The sequence below is a fragment of the Pleuronectes platessa genome, chromosome 16 (genome assembly GCF_947347685.1).
Source record: "Pleuronectes platessa chromosome 16, fPlePla1.1, whole genome shotgun sequence".
In the NCBI taxonomy this organism is placed as follows: Eukaryota; Metazoa; Chordata; class Actinopteri; order Pleuronectiformes; family Pleuronectidae; genus Pleuronectes; species Pleuronectes platessa.
In genome coordinates, this window is record NC_070641.1 from 9065186 (window position 1) to 9084399 (window position 19214).

General features: G+C 43.0%; 2 long non-coding RNA genes across 2 annotated transcripts; both read left to right on the top strand.

Moving 5' to 3' along the window:
* Positions 1-381: 381 nt before the first annotated feature.
* Positions 382-1078, top strand: LOC128459229 (uncharacterized). Its single transcript, XR_008342117.1, has 3 exons — positions 382-438; positions 611-742; positions 832-1078. It is a non-coding gene; the product is annotated as an uncharacterized LOC128459229 (long non-coding RNA).
* Positions 1079-10207: 9129 nt separating this feature from the next.
* Positions 10208-11067, top strand: LOC128457950 (uncharacterized). The gene is made up of 3 exons (XR_008341971.1): positions 10208-10430; positions 10603-10734; positions 10821-11067. It is a non-coding gene; the product is annotated as an uncharacterized LOC128457950 (long non-coding RNA).
* The last annotated feature ends 8147 nt before the right edge of the window (positions 11068-19214 follow it).

Here is a 19214-nt window from a genome sequence, read left to right on the forward strand (position 1 = left end):
ACTGACGGACCTATTTGGTGCCGGGTTCACCAGCCCAGCAGCAGCAGGTGCGCCGGGAGACGAGCGAGGAGGACTCGACAATGATGAGCGAGTGGAGGCAGACATGGTAAGTAACGTTGGCCTGGGGCTGGCTAGGCTACATTTTTGAGACATGTCCAAAACAAAGTAGAAAACGTTTTTGATTTTGTTTTAATATGCCGAATTGTGATATTATGGGTTATTATTGTTCAGATGATTCAGCTAAGCTAGCTAAGAGCTGCAACAGTAAACTTTCTGAGCTGTAAATAGAGATGAGAGTGCTTATGTGTTGATCCTTAATGGTGTGATCATGTACACTAAATGATCAATTATTCTCCATTACAGGTTGTTGTTATATATTTGAGGAGTCGTTCTCCCTCTGTTTTATATGTGGACATTTGGGACCACTGTTAGAATTTGGTAAGTTTATCATGTATTTTTTAATGTATAAATTCATACTTCATAATTATAATAATTTTCCAAAGGTTTTAAAAGAAACACACATCCAAAAAGTTCTCAACTCTAGGTGCAGGACAGAGGAAAACATTTTCTTTATTTTTCAGACATTATAATGTATCCATGTCCTTCTCAGGTCGACCACTTGACATGTGAGAGCCTGAGGAGTTGTTCCCCCTCTGTCCATGTTCGAGGACTTGCCCTCTGTCTGCCTCCACTCTCTGCCTTCACTGTACCAAAGTTTGTCTGTTGAGTCTCCTCTAGTCTGGTGAGTTTATCATTTTTTATGTTTTATAAAATCATACTTAATTTGTGATGATTAGAGACATTATAATGTACTATCCATGTCCTTCTCAGGTTGACCACATGACATATGAGAGCCTGAGGAGTTGTTTTCCAGACACAGGTAGAGCTGGCAGGGGCGTCCCCCTGGGCCTGCCCTTTTGGGCTGGGCTTCAGCTGCAGATCTAAAGGCTGCTTCCAGGGGCATGGGGCCCTCAGCCTTTGTTTTTCTTTGCTTCTGCACCTTACAACATACATCACACCTTATTTTCACACATCCAAACACCGTTAACACCACTGACGCGTAACATATTTTACACATCCCACTACGTAGTTAGAGCTATCTTGATTTGGAGTTAAATAAATTGACTTTTGGCTTGAGAGGTTTGTGTGTGGCCTCCCTTCTTGTTGCCATCTTTGAGCTAGGTGGTAACAGTAGTATGCATGAGAGAAGACGCCGCGAGATTTGTGGACTTCTATGTGGTGTCCGCTGATAATGTAGTGGGCTGGTCTGGACAGACAATACCAGGGCTGAATTTTTGTCCCAGTCCACCCCTGATCATATATATATTTGGTGCATCATGATGGTGTAACCTGATGGAGGTAGTGGATCCTGATGGTGGTGGTAGCTGATCGTTGTCTTTGATTACAAGACTTAGTACGCCTACTCACATACTCCAAAACTGACAATAACAACTCAATGAATTTGTCATTACTGCTTCCTTCATCTCTATCAGACATTTTCCTATGTACAAATCCTTTACTTTACTATTTTACTGATGTCCGTCCTGGGAGAGGGATCCCTCACATGTTACAATGTTTATTCTCTCTATTTTTTGTAGTTATTTCTTACTCTTGTTGAGGGTTGTCCATGAGACAAATTATGATTTGTGAATGTGGGCTCTACGTATAAAATAAGTTTGATTGATTGAGATACAGAAAGGCAGCATGGTTCGGCACTCTCAGATCAAATGGTAAAAACTACGAAGGTGATGGGTTAAAAGGACAACCCTTCTCTTCAGAGCATCTTTGAAGGTTCTCTCACACATTCTGGTCTATGGGTTTGACTAGGTACCTTCAGGCAGATTTTACAAAGCCTATAAGTGTAAGACCAACTGCTTCAAGCTCTCATTCATTCCAACGCCCCTCACACTACTAAATAAGGAAACGTGTTGAATCAGCCGTGTATCTCAATAACCTTCCCAGTTTGTCTGGCATATTATCCACTTGGTTTTTACGTTTTAATGCCAGTTTTTGTGTTTCATCTTTTATGCATTATATCCTTTTAGTGTTTTATCTTTTTAAGTGTTTTTAGAGCAGGTGCAATATTCAGCTCACTTTTATTTTGCATTATTATTCTGGGTCTTACAATAAATGTCCTTGTGTCCTATTTTTTGTTGTTGATTACACTGCAGCTGTTGTAGCACAAGGAATTTTCAATGCAGCAGGTGTAGGACCCTTATACTAGTAATTATAATTTTATGTCATAATTCAGAGCTTTTGAGAAGCACAATGGTCATTTTCAGATCAATAATATCCATGCAGCGTCCGTGCCTTGAAACAAATTGTCTTTCCAATTCAGGAATGTTTGAAGGCTCTAAACAATCCAGACACTCAAATAAAGTGGCTGAGGGACGGAGAAACAGAGGCACATTGAACAAAGCATGTATACATCCCTGTAATAAAAATCTTACAATTAAATTCATTTTATTTTATAGTTATTAAAAGAAAAAACATTTCCACAACAACCATAAGTCTGAGGGACAGATTAAGGCCCAGCTTCTCACTTACGTCAGGTATGTGGGGGAAAAGGAAATTGAGGAGTACATCCTGTTTTGCCTGCCTCTTCAGACCCGTACAACAGGGGAGGCATTCTTTAATGTCCTTGACTCGTTCCCCCAAGACAGTGGTTTTGGCTGGGGAAAGTGTAATGGCCTCCGCACAGATGGAGCGCGGTCGATGACAGGGCATGAGCGTGGCCTCGTAGCTCGCGTCCAGCAACTTGCTCCACTTGTGCAATGGACACACTACATGGTCAATCGCGAGGCACTTGCTGCCAAGAAAATGCCACCGCTCTTCGAGTCAGTGCTTCACCAGGCCGTGAAAATAATTAACCATATTAAAGCTCGTCCACTTAACTCCCGTTTGACGACACCGTCTTGACTTTTTGTAGAAGGACTGGGCAGGGGCTCTTCCTCTTTGGGAAGATCAACATCAACAGCTGCATCACTGAGTTGACCACCTCCACCATTGTCAGTATCGATGGTAAGGTCATCAAACTCCATACACCATTGGGACCTTTTGTAGCGTTTCTGATCTATTGCTATATCGTCTTCGCTTGGCGTTTTTCTAGACGGATAAGTTGGGGGTACCTCTTCAGGAGACACAGCATAAACAACTGAACTTCTGAGTGGACCACCTCCACCATTGTCAGTGTTGATGCTGCTGTTATCGAACTCACGACACCGTCTTGACTTTTTGTAGGGTCTCTGTTCCTCTGCTGTGTCAGCCTCTCTTGACCTTTTTGTAGAAGGACTGGGCAGGGGCTCCTCCACTTTGGGAAGCACAGCATCAACAGCTCCATCACTGAGTTGACCACCTCCACCATTGTCAGTATTGATGGTAAGTTCATCAAACTCTAGACATCATCGTGACCTTTTGTATCGTGTCTAATCTATTGCTATATCGTCTTCGCTTGGCCTTTTTCTAGACGGATTAGGAGGGGGGTACCTCTTCAGGAAACACAGCATCAACAACTGCACTTCTGAGGGGACCATCTCCACCATTCTCAGTGTTGATGCTGCTGTCATCGAATTAATGACACCGTCTTGACTTTTTGTAGGGTCTCTGTTCTTCTGCTGTGTCAGCCTCTCTTGACCTTTTTGTAGAAGGACTGGGCAGGGGCTCCTCCTCTTTGGGAAGCACAGCATCAACAGCTGCATCACTGAGTGGACCATCTCCACCATTGTCAGTGTTGATGCTGCTGTCATCGAACTCACAACACCGTCTTGACTTTTTGTAGGGTCTCTCTTCCTCTTCTGTGTCAGCCTCTCTTGACCTTTTTCTAGAAGTAGTGGGCAGGGGCTCCTCCTCTTCCTCTTCGGGAAGCACAGCATCAACAGTTGCATCACTGAGTGGACCATCTCCACCATTGTCAGTGTTGATGCTGCTGTCATCGAACTCACAACACCTTCTTGACTTTTTGTAGGGTCTCTCTTCCTCTTCTGTTTCAGCCTCTCTTGACCTTTTTCTAGAAGTAGTGGGCAGGGGCTCCTCCTCTTCCTCTTCGGGAAGCACAGCATCAACAGCTGCGTCACTGAGTGGACTATATCCAAGAAGGTCCATATTACAGTCACTGCCGTCGCGGTCATAACGGTCAGGGTCGTCAGAGTCGTCACTTTCAGGGTTACTGACCTCAAATTCATCCCACCATCTGAATTCGTTTTCCCAATCATCCTCCGCTTTTAAAGTTCTGCTGGATTCTTCAGGCAGGGGGTTTTCAACCTCTACAACAACATCAGGAACTACATCCTCTCCACTGTCGTTATTGTCCCCCAGATGGGGAAGGTCTACAGAGGGGGGTGGGCTGCCATCATTATAGTCTTCATTATTTCTATGATTTAAAATGTTGTCGTCGAAATAATCCATTCTTATAATACGGCCTTCGTCAGCTCCTGTACCACGTATCAGAACAATAATCTGAACTTCATCCTCATATGGTGGCATGTATCTGCTTATATTAATTTCAATCGAGCCAACTGCATATAAGAGACAGACATATATTACTTTTACCATTCATAAGATGAATATGTCAATCAGTCATCCTTTAATAGATTTTGGAAAGACTGTACATCAGAGAGATCCATGTAAAATAATGATTAAAGTACTTACTGTTTCCAATGCCGCTGTGTGGTGTGTCTCCTTGTTCCATTTTGACTCTTAATATTGTCGGAAATTCTCTGAAAACCGATTGTTTCCAGGGTCAAACTGTACGTGGATTTAGTTACACTTCTTCTTCTTCTCTGATCTGTTCAATGCCAGGTGATCTGTTAAAGTTATTGTCGGGCGTTCTGATCGGTTTATTGGGGGTAGGCAGCTAGCATCCATGTAAACTACCACTACTCCTCTGATTGAACCTCTTTGATTTCCATTGATATCCTTATGTTCCTTACCCATGTAAGGAGCCATACATGGGTTCTTTGATACATGGGACACTATGATACATACCGTCCCAGAGGCACTTCAAAGGCTAACAGATTCTATCAAAAGAGCCAGATGCACACCGAGCTGATCCTAACAAAGCATCATCAACATGTAGGTGGCTAGACTTAAAGCCTGGCTTCCTTTGATAACTCTGGCATATTTAAGTGAGAGATTTTATCCATGACTGTGGCTCAAACTTATTTCTGCTCAGTAACCATGGTAACCTATGCTTCAAAGCTAGCCCTCTCTTAACAACAGGACGTGTAGGCAAAGCATGGGCCCGAGCGTACATAGTTTGGCATAGGTGTGTGTGTGTGTGTGACTCGCGCTGCAAGTACACCCCCAGAAACGCTTTTGTTGCGGTAGAGTTGCTATGCTGGTGTTGAGTGTCTTCTGGTTTCTGGTCGCCATCTACTGTGTTGATGCACCGTTCCTGGTGGTACCGCAATACCAGGTCGATTGCCTCGAGTAGAGCAAGCCCCCTAATCCATTCCCTTATTCCGTCTCCTCATGGTGGTTATGTTCATCTTCTTCTTTGGTCCGTTTATTGTTGGTTTGCAGCTAACATCAGGGTGCCCCATGCAGGTATCGGTGTCTCTGTACCTGGTTTGTTAGCTTAGCTCCGTTAGCCCGCAGGCAAGATACCAGCAGTAATGGCGATGCTAACGGGACCGTACAGGACTTATTACCGACACACACCGACATGAACCGACATGAGCCGGTCCACCCAGCAGAGAGAAAGCGTTAGTAGATGATGAATCTTTTAAACTGAGACAGGCGACTGTGTGTGTCTGGAGAATAAGCTCCACCACGTAAGATATCTAATGTTACGTAAAGTTGTTTCACTCGCCAACCCATTTGACTTGACAATGTTACACAGATTTTTATTCTACAGAAACAGATTTACTGTGATCAACTGAAACCTGAGTATTTAAAGTCACATCTGCATTGTAAGAGCAGCTGTTTAAAGTAGCATTACGTCTCCTTAAGCTCTTTATTCAGAGTATTGGTGTTGATGTGTTGTAACGTGTTACAGTGAAAACTAAACTTGTCTGCTACCTTCAGTTTTTACATCGTTAATCTTAGGCAGACTTTACTGAATTATTGTGTTAAATATAAATAAATTACAGGAAGTGTAACTTTACTAGAATAGAAAGTCACATAGAGAACCTGAGGCTGATGTCCACCTCCTATTTCCTCAGCTGAAATGATTATGATCTGATGAACTTTGAAGTAATAAACTGGGGGGCCCAGCTTGCAAAAGTTTGAGAACCCCTGCCCTAATACACAGTTTAATACATCATAAGTCTCGGCATCTTTCAAATCCATCCGTAATGCTACTGCTGCAGTAGGCGTAGTCTAATGTTACCTTCAGTCCACTCTGATTGGATCAGTTGATCAATTCCCGTTTTGTTATTCATTTAATACTATTAAAAACGTGTAACACAATGTTTCGTAAAATTGAGCTTGAGTAGAAAGTAGAGATATTTGTTGATATGTGTAGTGGATTAAGTACCTACAAATAAATCGACTTAATCAGGTATACAGTCTATGGTACAGATACATCAAATATATACTTACTGGTGGTATGTCCCAATCTATTTCCCTCTGCTGATCATTAACACTGAATGTGCTTCCTGTAGTTTTTATCTACAGCACACACACACAATGAGTGAGGGACAGAACAGTGTACATCCTGGTTTATTACAAAAATGTAATATGTAGTTTAAGTCTTAACAGTTGCGATCACACTTTGGAGCCTTAGCGAGTAACGTCCAGCTGATGCACGACCCAAAACAATCACAAGTCAGTCTCAGCTGTCAATCATGACAGTGCACCCTGTTTTTGTATTTAAAATACATCACTCTAATAAGAACTACCTAATATGACAGACATCTTTAAATTAAGTTTATTGTCAATTTAGACTAGTAGCTCTTACACCTGTGGTTATGAAACGTTTTGAAAGTTTTGTGAAAATGCTTAAGGTGGGTGTTGTTTCAAGCTTTGACCCCCTCCAATTTGCCTACAGACAGGGGCGAAGCACAGGGGGGGCTGTTGCAAGTGTGACGCATCCAGTCAGCAAGAATTGAGAGAACCGCAAGGCTTAAGCTCGGGTCCTATACTTATTGGTCCAGATGTTAAATGACATGCATGTAAATCTTTTAATCATAAAATGGCTTCATTCTATTTAACTAACAGGTCCCAGCAGGTGAGAGTAAATAACTTACTTTCCAATGTCTAATAGTGATGTGTCGGTCGTGAACGATTCGTTCGTTTTGAACGAATCCTTACAAGGACTCGGGAGTAACGAGTCCTCTCAAAGAGAGATTCGTTCATTTTCTCGTGGCCGCGCATCGGGACTGTTGCATAGGCTGATGCAGGTCACGTGAAAAAGGATCCAAAGAGTCGTATTCGGCAGATGAACGAATCACTGATCCGAAGACTCTGTTGGCAGAAGAACGAAACACTGATCTGAAGACACGGTCGGGAGGTGAACGATTCGTTCATCTGCCGGGTACGAGTCTTTGGATCATTTTCTACGTGACCTCCATAGGCTCAGAAGAGGAAACAGTTACCTCATCCCCTTTCGCGTGACCGCTGTTAAAAAGCAGCCATGACTGACAGCTTTTGTGTGGCAGATGTTGTGCAATAGTAGTAGTAGATTTGACGTTGGCTAATTATTAATAATCATGAGAAATGATTATTAAAGTAGAAATTATTTGTTAAAAATAATTAAAAATTATAAAGCTAGTAATTAAGAATAGTAAAATAATTAATTAGAAATGATACGGTTATCAATTAATAATGGTTAAATAATTAATGAAAACAATAAAATTATCAATTAAGAATGAAACAATCTGTAATTAATGCTTATCGTAGCGGGGCACCACCCTGGTTACAGGGACCAACGAGTCAAACTATAGTTATCAGTCTCAAGTGATAAAAGTTAAATTAATAATCTCAATAGTTAATATTAATGATTATATAATAAACAATGAAGGGTTTTAAGTTCGAGCACAGGCTATAGTAATCCAGCTGTATTCACATACACATGTACAAATAATCACAGAAATACAAATACTTCAGTGTCAGCCTCTCTGACACTGAAGTATTTGATCTGACGTCAGAGGTCAGATCAGAGTGGGAACGGCCAGGAGCAGAGCAGGGGTTTCTGGGGAAACCCCAGGGATGAAGTTACTACCAGAGGAGATGCTATCTCCATGCTTGATCTTAGCTGGAAACTTTAGAGCTGGTTTCATCTTGGCTCACAGGCCTTACTTTTACGACTCATTGTGTGGGTCCCACCACATGGCCAGTTCAGCAGGGACTCTGGCCCAACACAGATCATATATTTTTTAAGAAAACCTCTATTAAATACAGTAAAACATGACAGTTTGTATGGTTTTAAATTGTCATTTATTGTCACACTGGCATTTAATTATCACGGGAAATAATTATACTGCACTAAACTGTAAGTGTAAATGTAAAGTGAAAATAACAAAACCAGTCATTATGACTTGTGAATAGGGCTGAACGATTAAGATTTAATATGCGATTCTTTTATTTTATCCTCTCTTTCCCACCCCCCCAAAAAAATAATGAATGATTTAAATATGACCAACACAATATTAGATACTGTACAATATTCTTTCCCACATTTTTATTTGAATGCGGCGTTGTTATAGTCAGTGGATCAGCAGCAGTTTAAGCTCTGTGTCCGCGGATGCGGCGGGCCAGATGGATGTGCTGGCAGCGTGCGAATCAGCAACTCCGTAGATTCCCGTTCATGTCCGGGTGGACGTGCAGCGGTATGGAGGTGCCGGGCGATTTTCCCGTGCGCCGCCCGCACCGCGGTCGCCGGCGAAATGAGCTCGCTCTGTGTGGCCGACACGCCGGCCGAAGACTCTGTGGGCAGATGAACCCGATCATTGATCCAAACACACGGTCGAGAGTTGAACGATTCGTTCATCTGCCGGGTACGAGTCTTTGGATCCCCCACTGAAACGAACGAATGACTCAAAAAGAGATTCGTTCATTTTACTGAACGAGATTCAAAGAACCGACACGGTAAAAAGATCCGAACTTCCCATCACTAATGTCTAATACTGTGGCCCAGGTACCACAGGGCTGTGTGAGCCCCCCTCTACTCTAGAGACTCTACGATAATGAATGCAGGAGCAGTCTGACGAATAATTACATCTCACATTTTCTGATGATACAGGGACTTTAAGCTTGTTGCCCAGGGATGACTGCTCCGCAATGTAACTGAATGAGACTGACACCTTTAAAGACTGGTGTGACAGTCATCATCATATTTTTTAAAAAAAGGATGAAATTGGACCCCAGAGAGGGGAGAGTCTGTGATCCGGTGATAATCAGTGACAAAGTTGTGGAGCAACTGAGCACGTTTAAATATCTGGGCATACAGCTGGACCGTAAACTGGAATGAAGTGCCTGTGTATATTTTCTGTCTGGGAAGTTAGCTCAAAGGCTGCACCTCCTGCGCAGGCTGTTTGGTGTGAGCACCGATGTCATGGGGATATTTAACACTGTAGTGCTAGAAAGCATAATTAGACCATGATCATATACAGGGGTGGACTGGCCATCTGGCATACCGGGCATCGTCCCGGTGGGCCGTTGACCCAATGTGGACCGGTCTGGTCCGCTATGTATTTTTTTTCGTTTTTTTTTCTCTTCTTCCTCTCTAAATTCCCTCCAATTGTGCCGGCCAATTGGCTACAGAGGGCTAGCAGTGTGTTGCCAGCATCGACACATATTATTGGTCTATTGTTTGTCATTGTCAATCAATCATGGGCTGACAGGCTCAGAGAGTCCTGACAGTGCTGTCAATCACAACACAAACCAGGGTGGGGCGGGACCTCATGGCATTGGCGGGGGGAGTCGCGGGACGGGCTGCTGCCGAGACAGAAAGTTAAAATGGATGAGAAGAGTAAAAAACGCCCGGGTGGCGCTGAGAAGCATCGGGAAAAAAAGCTGAAGTCTGTGGAGGTGGAGGCTGCTACATGTGCCAAACTGACGGACCTATTTGGTGCCGGGTTCACCATGCCAGCAGCAGCAGGTGCGCCGGGAGACGAGCGAGGAGGACTCGACAATGATGAGCGAGTGGAGGCAGACATGGTAAGTAACGTTGGCCTGGGGCTGGCTAGGCTACATTTTTGAGACATGTCCAAAACAAAGTAGAAAACGTTTTTGATTTTGTTTTAATATGCCGAATTGTGATATTATGGGTTATTATTGTTCAGATGATTCAGCTAAGCTAGCTAAGAGCTGCAACAGTAAACTTTCTGAGCTGTAAATAGAGATGAGAGTGCTTATGTGTTGATCCTTAATGGTGTGATCATGTACACTAAATGATCAATTATTCTCCATTACAGGTTGTTGTGATATATTTGAGGAGTCGTTCTCCCTCTGTTTTATATGTGGACATTTGGGACCACTGTTAGAATTTGGTAAGTTTATCATGTATTTTTTAATGTATAAATTCATTCTTCATAATTATAATAATTTTCCAAAGGTTTTAAAAGAAACACACATCCAAAAAGTTCTCAACTCTAGGTGCAGGACAGAGGAAAACATTTTCTTTATTTTTCAGACATTATAATGTATCCATGTCCTTCTCAGGTCGACCACTTGACATGTGAGAGCCTGAGGAGTTGTTCCCCCTCTGTCCATGTTCGAGGACTTGCCCTCTGTCTGCCTCCACTCTCTGCCTTCACTGTACCAAAGTTTGTCTGTTGAGTCTCCTCTAGTCTGGTGAGTTTATCATTTTTTATGTTTTATAAAATCATACTTAATTTGTGATGATTAGAGACATTATAATGTATCCATGTCCTTCTCAGGTTGACCACATGACATATGAGAGCCTGAGGAGTTGTTTTCCAGACACAGGTAGAGCTGGCAGGGGCGTCCCCCTGGGCCTGCCCTTTTGGGCTGGGCTTCAGCTGCAGATCTAAAGGCTGCTTCCAGGGGCATGGGGCCCTCAGCCTTTGTTTTTCTTTGCTTCTGCACCTTACAACATACATCACACCTTATTTTCACACATCCAAACACCGTTAACACCACTGACGCGTAACATATTTTACACATCCCACTACGTAGTTAGAGCTATCTTGATTTGGAGTTAAATAAATTGACTTTTGGCTTGAGAGGTTTGTGTGTGGCCTCCCTTCTTGTTGCCATCTTTGAGCTAGGTGGTAACAGTAGTATGCATGAGAGAAGACGCCGCGAGATTTGTGGACTTCTATGTGGTGTCCGCTGATAATGTAGTGGGCTGGTCTGGACAGACAATACCAGGGCTGAATTTTTGTCCCAGTCCACCCCTGATCATATATATATTTGGTGCATCATGATGGTGTAACCTGATGGAGGTAGTGGATCCTGATGGTGGTGGTAGCTGATCGTTGTCTTTGATTACAAGACTTAGTACGCCTACTCACATACTCCAAAACTGACAATAACCACTCAATGAATTTGTCATTACTGCTTCCTTCATCTTTATCAGACATTTTCCTATATACAAATCCTTTACTTTACTATTTTACTGATGTCCGTCCTGGGAGAGGGATCCCTCACATGTTACAATGTTTATTCTCTCTATTTTTTGTAGTTATTTCTTACTCTTGTTGAGGGTTGTCCATGAGACAAATTATGATTTGTGAATGTGGGCTCTACCTATAAAATAAGTTTGATTGATTGAGATACAGAAAGGCAGCATGGCTCGGCACTCTCAGATCAAATGGTAAAAACTATGAAGGTGATGGGTTAAAAGGACAACCCCTCTCTTCAGAGCATCTTTGAAGGTTCTCTCACACATTCTGGTCTATGGGTTTGAATAGGTACCTTCAGGCAGATTTTACAAAGCCTATAAGTGTAAGACCAACTGCTTCAAGCTCTCATTCATTCCAACGCCCCTCACACTACTAAATAAGGAAACGTGTTGAATCAGCCGTGTATCTCAATAACCTTCCCAGTTTGTCTGGCATATTATCCACTTGGTTTTTACGTTTTAATGCCAGTTTTTGTGTTTCATCTTTTATGCATTATATCCTTTTAGTGTTTTATCTTTTTAAGTGTTTTTAGAGCAGGTGCAATATTCAGCTCACTTTTATTTTGCATTATTATTCTGGGTCTTACAATAAATGTCCTTGTGTCCTATTTTTTGTTGTTGATTACACTGCAGCTGTTGTAGCACAAGGAATTTTCAATGCAGCAGGTGTAGGACCCTTATACTAGTAATTATAAATTTATGTCATAATTCAGAGCTTTTGAGAAGCACAAAGGTCATTTTCAGATCAATAAGATCCATGCAGCGTCCGTGCCTTGAAACAAATTGTCTTTCCAATTCGGGAATGTTTGAAGGCTCTAGACAATCCAGACACTCAAATAAAGTGGCTGAGGGACGGAGAAACAGAGGCACATTGAACACAGCATGTATACATCCCTGTAATAAAAATCTTACAATTAAATTCATTTTATTTTATAGTTATTAAAAGAAAAAACATTTCCACAACAACCATAAGTCTGAGGGACAGATTAAGGCCCAGCTTCTCACTTACGTCAGGTATGTGGGGGAAAAGGAAATTGAGGAGTACATCCTGTTTTGCCTGCCTCTTCAGACCCGTACAACAGGGGAGGCATTCTTTAATGTCCTTGACTCGTTCCCCTAGGACAGTGGTTTTGGCTGGGGAAAGTGTAATGGCCTCCGCACAGATGGAGCGCGGTCGATGACAGGGCATGAGCGTGGCCTCGTAGCTCGCGTCCAGCAAGTTGCTCCACTTGTGCAATGGACACACTACATGGTCAATCGCGAGGCACTTGCTGCCAAGAAAATGCCACCGCTCTTCGAGTCAGTGCTTCACCAGGCCGTGAAAATAATTAACCATATTAAAGCTCGTCCACTTAACTCCCGTTTGACGACACCGTCTTGACTTTTTGTAGAAGTACTGGGCAGGGGCTCTTCCTCTTTGCGAAGATCAGCATCAACAGCTGCATCACTGAGTTGACCACCTCCACCATTGTCAGTATCGATGGTAAGGTCATCAAACTCCATACACCATTGGGACCTTTTGTAGCGTTTCTGATCTATTGCTATATCGTCTTCGCTTGGCGTTTTTCTAGACGGATAAGGTGGGGGTACCTCTTCAGGAGACACAGCATGAACAACTGAACTTCTGAGTGGACCACCTCCACCATTGACAGTGTTGATGCTGCTGTCATCGAACTCATGACACCGTCTTGACTTTTTGTAGGGTCTCTGTTCTTCTGCTGTGTCAGCCTCTCTTGACCTTTTTGTAGAAGGACTGGGCAGGGGCTTCTCCTCTTTGGGAAGCACAGCATCAACAGCTCCATCACTGAGTTGACCACCTCCACCATTGTCAGTATTGATGGTAAGTTCATCAAACTCTAGACATCATCGTGACCTTTTGTATCGTGTCTAATCTATTGCTATATCGTCTTCGCTTGGCCTTTTTCTAGACGGATTAGGAGGGGGGTACCTCTTCAGGAAACACAGCATCAACAACTGCACTTCTGAGGGGACCATCTCCACCATTCTCAGTGTTGATGCTGCTGTCATCGAATTAATGACACCGTCTTGACTTTTTGTAGGGTCTCTGTTCTTCTGCTGTGTCAGCCTCTCTTGACCTTTTTGTAGAAGGACTGGGCAGGGGCTCCTCCGCTTTGGGAAGCACAGCATCAACAGCTGCATTACTGAGTGGACCACCTCCACCATTGTCAGTATCGATGGTAAGGTCATCAAACTCCATACACCATTGGGACCTTTTGTAGCGTTTCTGATCTATTGCTATATCGTCTTCGCTTGGCGTTTTTCTAGACGGATAAGGTGGGGGTACCTCTTCAGGAGACACAGCATAAACAACTGCACTTCTTAGGGGACCACCTCCACCATTGTCAGTGTTGATGCTGCTGTCATCGAATTAATGACACCGTCTTGACTTTTTGTAGGGTCTCTGTTCTTCTGCTGTGTCAGCCTCTCTTGACCTTTTTGTAGAAGGACTGGGCAGGGGCTCCTCCTCTTTGGGAAGCACAGCATCAACAGCTGCATCACTGAGTGGACCATCTCCACCATTGTCAGTGTTGATGCTGCTGTCATCGAACTCACAACACCGTCTTGACTTTTTGTAGGGTCTCTCTTCCTCTTCTGTGTCAGCCTCTCTTGACCTTTTTCTAGAAGTAGTGGGCAGGGGCTCCTCCTCTTCCTCTTCGGGAAGCACAGCATCAACAGTTGCATCACTGAGTGGACCATCTCCACCATTGTCAGTGTTGATGCTGCTGTCATCGAACTCACAACACCTTCTTGACTTTTTGTAGGGTCTCTCTTCCTCTTCTGTTTCAGCCTCTCTTGACCTTTTTCTAGAAGTAGTGGGCAGGGGCTCCTCCTCTTCCTCTTCGGGAAGCACAGCATCAACAGCTGCGTCACTGAGTGGACTATATCCAAGAAGGTCCATATTACAGTCACTGCCGTCGCGGTCATAACGGTCAGGGTCGTCAGAGTCGTCACTTTCAGGGTTACTGACCTCAAATTCATCCCACCATCTGAATTCGTTTTCCCAATCATCCTCCGCTTTTAAAGTTCTGCTGGATTCTTCAGGCAGGGGGTTTTCAACCTCTACAACAACATCAGGAACTACATCCTCTCCACTGTCGTTATTGTCCCCCAGATGGGGAAGGTCTACAGAGGGGGGTGGGCTGCCATCATTATAGTCTTCATTATTTCTATGATTTAAAATGTTGTCGTCGAAATAATCCATTCTTATAATACGGCCTTCGTCAGCTCCTGTACCACGTATCAGAACAATAATCTGAACTTCATCCTCATATGGTGGCATGTATCTGCTTATATTAATTTCAATCGAGCCAACTGCATATAAGAGACAGACATATATTACTTTTACCATTCATAAGATGAATATGTCAATCAGTCATCCTTTAATAGATTTTGGAAAGACTGTACATCAGAGAGATCCATGTAAAATAATGATTAAAGTACTTACTGTTTCCAATGCCGCTGTGTGGTGTGTCTCCTTGTTCCATTTTGACTCTTAATATTGTCGGAAATTCTCTGAAAACCGATTGTTTCCAGGGTCAAACTGTACGTGGATTTAGTTACACTTCTTCTTCTTCTCTGATCTGTTCAATGCCAGGTGATCTGTTAAAGTTATTGTCGGGCGTTCTGATCGGTTTATTGGGGGTAGGCAGCTAGCATCCATGTAAACTACCACTACTCCTCTGATTGAACCTCTTTGATTTCCATTGATATCCTTATGTTCCTTACCCATGTAAGGAGCCATACATGGGTTCTTTGATACATGGGACACTATGATACATACCGTCCCAGAGGCACTTCAAAGGCTAACAGATTCTATCAAAAGAGCCAGATGCACACCGAGCTGATCCTAACAAAGCATCATCAACATGTAGGTGGCTAGACTTAAAGCCTGGCTTCCTTTGATAACTCTGGCATATTTAAGTGAGAGATTTTATCCATGACTGTGGCTCAAACTTATTTCTGCTCAGTAACCATGGTAACCTATGCTTCAAAGCTAGCCCTCTCTTAACAACAGGACGTGTAGGCAGACATAGTTTTGCATAGGTGTGTGTGTGTGTGTGACTCGCGCTGCAAGTACACCCCCAGAAACGCTTTTGTTGCGGTAGAGTTGCTATGCTGGTGTTGAGTGTCTTCTGGTTTCTGGTCGCCATCTACTGTGTTGATGCACCGTTCCTGGTGGTACCGCAATACCAGGTCGATTGCCTCGAGTAGAGCAAGCCCCCTAATCCATTCCCTTATTCCGTCTCCTCATGGTGGTTATGTTCATCTTCTTCTTTGGTCCGTTTATTGTTGGTTTGCAGCTAACATCAGGGTGCCCCATGCAGGTATCGGTGTCTCTGTACATGGTTTGTTAGCTTAGCTCCGTTAGCCCGCAGGCAAGATACCAGCAGTAATGGCGATGCTAACGGGACCGTACGGGACTTATTACCGACACACACCGACATGAACCGACATGAGCCGGTCCACCCAGCAGAGAGAAAGCGTTAGTAGATGATGAATCTTTTAAACTGAGACAGGCGACTGTGTGTGTCTGGAGAATAAGCTGCACCACGTAAGATATCTAATGTTACGTAAAGTTGTTTCACTCGCCAACCCATTTGACTTGACAATGTTACACAGATTTTTATTCTACAGAAACAGATTTACTGTGATCAACTGAAACCTGAGTATTTAAAGTCACATCTGCATTGTAAGAGCAGCTGTTTAAAGTAGCATTACGTCTTCTTAAGCTCTTTATTCAGAGTATTGGTGTTGATGTGTAGTAACGTGTTACAGTGAAAATTAAACTTGTCTGCTACCTTCAGTTTTTACACCGTTAATCTTAGGCAGACTTTACTGAATTATTGTGTTAAATATAAATAAATTACAGGCAGTGTAACTTTACTACAATAGAAAATCACATAGAGAACCTGAGGCTGATGTCCACCTCCTATTTCCTCAGCTGAAATGATTATGATCTGATGAACTTTGAAGTAATAAACTTGCCGATGCACGTGGCACTGATTTCTCCTCTCTCCTCCAATCAGCTGCTGATCACCCTTCAGCGCTGAAGAATCCGTTTGGGTCCTAATATTCCTGAAAGACCATATATGTAATTGAGTAATCTGTCTGGCAGCTTGTTTTTATTTTGTTGTTTGTTCTTGGTGTGTGTTTTTACCCTATGTTTTGTTTTTGTTTGTGAATGTGTATTATGTCTTGTCTACACGGTGACGGGCGGCGGGGGGGGGGGTGGGGGGGTTGGGGAGGCCCCAACTACCCCTACCCAGCTTTTGGGGGACCCAGCTTGCAAAAGTTTGAGAACCCCTGCCCTAATACACAGTTTAATCATAAGTCTCGGCATCTTTCAAATCCATCCGTAATGCTACTGCTGCAGGAGGCGTAGTCTAATGTTACCTTCAGTCCACTCTGATTGGATCAGTGGATCAATTCCCGTTTTGTTATTCATTTAATACTATTAAAAACGACATAATCAGGTAGACAGTCTATGGTACAGATACATCAAATATATACTTACTGGTGGTATGTCCCAATCTATTTCCCTCTGCTGATCATTAACACTGAACGTGCTTCCTGTAGTGTTTATCTACAGCACACACACAATGAGTGAGGGACAGAACATTGTACATCCTGGTTGGTTTATTTTCCTCCTGAGCCCCATAAAAATGTTTTTTACTCTCATTCTTACTACCTACATTTATCTTTGTTCACTGTGTTAAGTCTTTACAGTGTTTGCTTCATGAGCCACATTAAAGACTAATAGCTGTAAAGTTTTTCTCTGCTTGTGATTCAGATTCTTTCAAAAAGGAACTATGGGAGCAATTAAACTCCTAAATATATTCTGGCAAAGGAAGAAGTAGTTTTGTTGGATGTTGAAGTGCCTGCATGTTTGTTATCAGTCTTGTTAGTGAGTTGTTTGGACTGAGACATGCTGCAATTTAAAAGACGGAGGCTGAAGCGATGACTTTCAGCTGGAAGGGTCTTTGAAGGTGGTCACTGGTTTTCCTCAAATTAAAATTGAATTTGCATTCTTTAATTTTGTACCAGTACATTCTGGAGCCCAAAAAATAAAATAATTACACACAAAAAAATATTCATGAGCTGCACTGCAGTTGTCCTATAAAACCCTATAAACATTTAATTAGTGCAGTATTTGGAAAAATCCTATACTGCATGTTTTAATAGCCTGTTTTGATCCTGAGGATTGTGGGTACACTACGTAATCAGTCACTTCTTGGCTGTTTTTCACATCCTGATTGCAGAAGTAAAACAAAAAATATCCAGGTTAACACCACTTCTTTTTTCTTTTAAATGTGGCTTCAGATCTACAGGAAACCAGTAAATACACTGTGGGATGGTGTAGTATTTCTTCTCTTTATTGCACATCTTATAAAATACAGATGTTGTCGTGTTTAGACTCAGATAAGCCTGCTCATGACAAGAGGCTTTTTCCCGCTGAAGTTTAAAGACTGGGTGTGTGGGACCCTGGTGTGATGTTACAAAAGGGCTTAAAGTGATTTCTTATCTCAGTGCAGTGGAAATGACAGACTGTGGCTGATACAAGAGCTGCGTTGCCTCCGTATGAAGTTATGGATGAGTGTGCGTCCAGGGAGCTACTGGGGGGCGGGAGTCGCAGCGAGTCGAGAGGGTGGACACCAGATGTTTTGAGCGGGCTGCCAAGTACAGGATAGGACGTCACCTGTGACTGGTTACACATCTGAAACCATGAATTATAGCTCCCACTCAGCGGCGAGGAGGAGACGGGCTCACCCTTCACAAATCGTTTGCAAATATAAACCACAAGAAGCTGGGAGCTGGAGCCGAGCCAACGCCGAGGGGAACCTAGACTTTTCTCCTTGCAGCCTGTCTTTACCCTGTCATATTCATGGTTGTTTTTTTTTTCTCCTTGGTTAACTTTAACTCTGAATAGCTCGAGTATCAGAGGTTCAAAGAGGAGAATAAAAATGGATTTTTAAGCAGATGACCCCATCAGAGCCATTTAACCGACCCTGTTACGGTAATATTACAGGAGCCAGAGTACGTTTCCTATAAAAAATAAATAAATACACGTGTCACATGTTAAACAGATACTATAAATACCATCTGTGCATTCTGATGTTAAAACTCCTGTCTGACTGCCTCAGGCTGTAATCAATGGTTTCGAATTTTTGGCCAGTGGTTGCTCCTTCCTGTGGCTTCCCGACACAGAACAACATCTTCCTGCCAATACATATAAAAAATGGGGGTGTGCCAGCTTCCGTACAGTTCTTCAGGCTGTGTAACATTTTCTAAGACAAACGGCCAATGTTTTTACTGCCTCGCTTCACTCTGCGGCAGTGCTAAGTGAATTCCTTAAGCAAAGATTAACTCCACGGCTAATTACAGTAGGTGTGTAATTAATGACTACTGCACTGAGGAGGATGAGCTCTAATTTCTCCTTCTGTCGCTTCCATATGGAGGGTGTGCCTCTTTCTGTGAAAGGAGTCGTCCCCCCCTCGGTGCTTCAGTGACACATGTTTACTCTGCACTTTTACAAAGCCTGATTTTTTTCTGTTTGAGTTCAGGAGCAATTTATTGGAAACACAGCTCCAAGTGAAATCAAAGCAGAGAGTCCGGATCGGAGGACTTTTCATCAGGCAGTCTCCCCGCTCATCTGTTCTATGCTTGT